At 31.5% G+C, this 5425-nt stretch overlaps 1 non-coding gene across 1 annotated transcript; it reads right to left on the reverse strand.

The window, feature by feature from the left end:
- Nucleotides 1–3413: 3413 nt before the first annotated feature.
- On the reverse strand, nucleotides 3414–3486 carry TRNAA-CGC (transfer RNA alanine (anticodon CGC)). The gene has a single exon. It is a non-coding gene; the product is annotated as a tRNA-Ala (tRNA).
- Nucleotides 3487–5425: the final 1939 nt, after the last annotated feature.

A 5425-nucleotide genomic window follows, 5' to 3' on the forward strand; every position in this document is an offset into this window, starting at 1 on the left:
CTGATATATATGCAATATCTATAATTGAGGTATACCTGGTAGACACTTTGAATCAAATTCTTTAAATGCATTTTAAAATTGGCTGTTTTATGTTTGTGTGTATATAATATAGATACAAAATTGGTCAAAGTTTCCATGGCTTTCCAACTTTAAGATCCATAGGGTGGAATTATTTCAAAATGTTATAGCCACACATCTTTATAGAGTTATTTGTAGTCATTAGTGGTCATTACCATGAGTCTGCTTGCATGTGTAGAGTATATATGCTTACATGTTCAAATTTGCCTTCAGTTATATCTATTGTCACCTATGTATACCAGTTCAAAATATCAGTATCAATTGAGCAAGATGAAATCTGCTCTATGCAATGCTTGTTGATATGTGCTTTAAATGCTCTTTTTAAATTAAAATAATTGGAAATCTTTAATATTAATTTTACAATGAATGTGAATAACCATGCTGGCAGTATCAGTTTGAAGGAAATTGATCCAATAAAAGATTACACAAATATTTTCAACTATGCTCTTGAAACTAGTCAATAGATTAGACTGAATGTGATAAGTGTCTTTCCAATTTGGCTATACAAGTGTGTGTATTCATCATCTTCTCATTTAGCATACTAAAGCAGAATATTGCAATATAGGGTGCTGCAACTTAAGTTTTAGCAGCTGTAACAATAAAGAACAATTAGACCTCAGTGAGAGTTGAACTCATGACCCCTGGTTTATGAGACCAGTGCTCTAACCCCTGAGCTATGAAACCATTTGGTTACATTTTTTATTCACATTTTGGTGTCTGGTTGAGGATGGAAAACAATATACCGCAAATTTCAAATCTTTTCCGGTAAATGTACTTTTTCAATTACAATTGTTGTGTTTATGGTCATCTTAAGGTACTTCAAGATTGCATCAAGACAGTCACAAAAATTGGCAAAGTAGTTGTAGTCATCTATAATGGACTAGGAATGTATTACTTTGCTTCTTAAAGAGCTGTAGGAGAGAGGCCAGGTTATCATAAAACAAAATATTTTATCCTCCTGCCTTATAAAGGAACACTTCAACTTTGGTTTTACTTATACTTTAACACTAATATGACAATTTAAAATGTAGGCTTATGTATACTGTTTTCTTTCAGTTGGTCCTATCTATTGTGATGTTGAATCCTTTACTGTATTATTTAAGTGGACATTAATGAAAACATGTAGAAGTACTGGAGGACACCTATGTAAATTGGTGAATAGAAATGATTCTAAAACTGTAAAAACTAATTCATACCAATTTCTAACTTTTTTAGCAAATAAAATCCAAAATGTCATTGAATTTTATTAATTGTATCTCTTTGTCCAAAAATCCAGTTTTTACAAATGGCCTATTCTAATATATATGCAATATCTATAATTGAGGTATACCTGGTAGACACTTTGAATCAAATTCTTTAAATACATTTTAAAATTGTCTGTTTTATGTTACTGTGGTGTGTATATAATATAGATACAAAATTGGTCATACTTTCCATGGCTTTCCAACTTCAGGATCCATAGGGTGGAATTATCTCAAAATGTTGTAGCCGGACATCTTTATAGAGTTATTTGTAGACATTAGAGGTCATTACCCTGAGTCTGCTTGCAGGTGCAGAGTATATATGCTTATATGTTCAAATCTGCCTTCAGTTATATCTATTGGCACCTATGTATCAGTTCAAAATATCGGTATCAACTGAGCAAAATGAAATCTTCTATATGCAATCCATGTTGATATGTGCTTTAACTGCTCTTTTCAAAGTAAAATAATTATAAATCTTTTATATTAATTTGATAATGATAGTGAATAACCATGTTAGGAGTATCAGTTTGAAGGAAATTGGTCCAATAAAAGATAACACAAATATTTTCTTGAAACCAGTCATTAAATTAGACTGAATGTGATATGTCTCTTTCCAATTTGGCTATACAAGTGTGTATATAAATCATCTTTTCATTTAGCGTACCAAAGCAGAGTATTGCAATATAGGGTGCTGTATCTTAAGTTTTAGCAGCTGTAACGACAAGGAAGCATTAGGACCCAGTGAACTCATGACACCTGGTTTACAAGACCAGTGCTCTAACCCCTGAGCTATGAAACCATTTGGTTAAGAGTTTTTATACACATTTTGGTGTCTGGTTGAGGATGGAAAACAATATACAGCAAATTTCAAATCTTTTCGGGTAACTGTACTTTTTTCAATTACAATTGTTGTGTTTATGGTCATCTTAAGGTACTTCAAGATTGCATCAAGACAGTCACAAAAATTGGCAAAGTAGTTGTAGTCATCTATAATGGACTAGGAATGTATTACTTTGCTTCTTAAAGAGCTGTAGGAGAGAGGCCAGGTTAACATAAAACATAATATTTTATCCTCCTGCCTTATAAAGGAACTCTTCAACTTTGGTTTTCATTATACTTTAACACTAATATGACAATTTAAAATGTAGGCTTATGTATAATGTTTTCTTTCAGTTGGTCCTATTTATTGTGATGTTGATTCCTTTACTGTATTATTTATGGGGACATTTATGAAAACATGTAGAAGTAGTGGAAGACACCTATGTAAATTGGTGAACAGAAATGATTCTAAAACTGTAAAAAGTAATTCCTAGCAATTACTAACTTTTTTAGCAAATAAAATCCAATATGTCATTGGATTTTATTAATTGTATCTCATTGTCCAAAAATCCACTTTTTACAAATGGCCTATTCTGATATATATGCAATATCTATAATTGAGGTATACCTGGTAGACACTTTGAATCAAATTCTTTAAATGCATTTTAAAATTGGCTGTTTTATGTTTGTGTGTATATAATATAGATACAAAATTGGTCAAAGTTTCCATGGCTTTCCAACTTTAAGATCCATAGGGTGGAATTATTTCAAAATGTTATAGCCACACATCTTTATAGAGTTATTTGTAGTCATTAGTGGTCATTACCATGAGTCTGCTTGCATGTGTTGAGTATATATGCTTACATGTTCAAATTTGCCTTCAGTTATATCTATTGTCACCTACATATACCAGTTCAAAATATCAGTATCAATTGAGCAAGATGAAATCTGCTCTATGCAATGCTTGTTGATATGTGCTTTAAATGCTCTTTTTAAATTAAAATAATTGGAATTCTTTAATATTAATTTTACAATGAATGTGAATAACCATGCTGGCAGTATCAGTTTGAAGGAAATTGATCCAATAAAAGATTACACAAATATTTTCAACTATGCTCTTGAAACTAGTCAATAGATTAGACTGAATGTGATAATTGTCTTTCCCATTTGGCTATACAAGTTACATCATCTTCTCATTTAGCATACTAAAGCAGAGTATTGCAATATAGGGTGCTGCAACTTAAGTTTTAGCAGCTGTAACAATAAAGAATTAGGCCCCAATGACAGTTGAACTCACGACCCCTGGTTTGCGAGACCAGTGCTCTAACCCCTGAGCTATGGAGCCATTTGGTTAAGTGTTTTTATACACATTTTGGTTTCTGGTTGAGGATGGAAAACAATAAACATCAATTTTCAAATCTTTTCGGGTAAATGTACTTTTTTCTACTACAATTGTTGTGTTTATGGTCATCTTAAGGTTCTTCAAGATTGTATCAAGACAGTCACATAAAATTGGCAAAGTAGTTGTAGCCGTCTATAATGGACTTGGAATGTATTACATTGCTTCTTAAAGAGCTGTAGGAGAGAGGCCAGGTTAACATAAAACAAAATAATTTATCCTCCTGCCTTACAGAGGAACACTTCAACTTTGGTTTTCATTATACTTTAACACTAATATGACAATTTAAAATGTAGGCTTCTGTATACTGTTATCTTTCAGTTGGTCCTATTTATTGTGATGTTGAATCCTTTACTGTATTATCTATGGGACATTTATGAAAAAATGTAGAAGTAGTGGAAGACACCTATGTAAATTGGTGAATAGAAATGATTCTAAAACTGTAAAAAGTAATTCATAGCAATTTCTAACTTTTTTAGCAAATAAAATCCAATATGTCATTGGATTTTATTAATTGTATCTCTTTGTCCAAAAATCCACTTTTTACATATGGCCTATTCTGATATATATTCAATATCTATAAATGAGGTATACCTGGTAGACACTTTGAATCAAATTCTTTAAATTAATTTTAAAATTGGCTGTTTTATGTTAGTGTGGTGTGTATATAATATAGATACAAAATTGGTCAAAATTTCCATGGCTTTCCAACTTTAGGTTCAATAGGGTGGAATTATTTCAAAATGTTATAGCCGCACAACTTTATAGAGTTATTTGTAGTCATTAGTGATCATTACCCTGAGTCTGCTTGCACGTGTAGAGTATATATGCTTACATGTTCAAATCAGCCTTCAGTTATATCTATTGTCACCTATGTATATCAGTTCAAAATATCAGTATCAATTGAGCAAGATGAAATCTGCTCTATGCAATGCATGTTGATATGTGCTTTAAATGCTCTTTTTAAATAAAAATAATTAGAAATCTTTAATATTAATTTTACAATGATGGTGAATAACCATGCTGGCAGTATCAGTTTGAAGGAAATTGATCCAATAAAAGATTACACAAATATTTTCAAACATGCTCTTGAAACTAGTCAATAGATTAGACTGAATGTGATAATTGTCTTTCCCATTTGGCTATACAAGTGTGTGTATTCATCATCTTCTCATTTAGCATACTAAAGCAGAGTATTGCAATATAGGGTGCTGCAAATTAAGTTTTAGCAGCTGTAACAATAAAGAAGAATTAGACCCCAGTGACAGGTGAACTCCCGACCCCAGGTTTACGAGACCAGTGCTCTAACCCCTGAGCTATGGAGCCATTTGGTTAAGTGTTTTTATACACATTTTGGTTTCTGGTTGAGGATGGAAAACAATATACATCAATTTTCAAATCTTTTCGGGTAAATGTACTTTTTTCTACTACAATTGTTGTGTTTATGGTCATCTTAAGGTTCTTCAAGATTGTATCAAGACAGTCACATAAAATTGGCAAAGTAGTTGTAGTCGTCTATAATGGACTAGGAATGTATTACTTTTCTTCTTAAAGATCTGTAGGAGAGAGGCCAGGTTAACATAAAACAAAATATTTTATCCTCCTGCCTTATAAAGGAACACTTCAACTTTGGTTTTCATTATACTTTAACACTAATATGACAATTTAAAATGTAGGCTTATGTATGCTGTTTTCTTTCAGTTGGTCCTATTTATTGTCATGTTGACTCCTTTACTGTATTATTTATGGGGACATTTATGAAAACATGTAGAAGTAGTGGAAGACACCTATGTAAATTGGTGAATAGAAATGATTCTACAACTGTAAAAAGTAATTCAATTTCTAACTTTTTTTAGCAAATAAAATACAATATCTCATTGGAAAT

This window comes from Taudactylus pleione, unplaced genomic scaffold, assembly GCF_031769625.1.
Source record: "Taudactylus pleione unplaced genomic scaffold, aTauple2 ptg000109l, whole genome shotgun sequence".
Classification (NCBI taxonomy): Eukaryota; Metazoa; Chordata; class Amphibia; order Anura; family Myobatrachidae; genus Taudactylus; species Taudactylus pleione.